Genomic DNA, 261 nt, shown 5'->3' with positions numbered 1-261 from the left:
GGGTGTGTGAAAGCTGAGCAGAATCAGATGGACAGTCCTAACTTCCTCACCTAAAATGTTGAAGATCAAAATTCTTCCTATCAACTGCCAACCACAAACAGTAGAGAACTGTATTCTTTCTTGGAAAGACAGAAGAAAAACAAGAGGTAATAAACACCTAAAAATTTTCAGAGAGAGAGAGAGTCTGTAGAGAATGACCTCACCCCATTGCAGTGACTCTACAAGACAGTACTTGCACAAACCAATTGGGGGGGGGGGGGG

The sequence above is a fragment of the Macadamia integrifolia genome, chromosome 14, assembly GCF_013358625.1.
Source record: "Macadamia integrifolia cultivar HAES 741 chromosome 14, SCU_Mint_v3, whole genome shotgun sequence".
In the NCBI taxonomy this organism is placed as follows: Eukaryota; Viridiplantae; Streptophyta; class Magnoliopsida; order Proteales; family Proteaceae; genus Macadamia; species Macadamia integrifolia.
Note: the sequence above shows the minus strand (reverse complement) of the source record.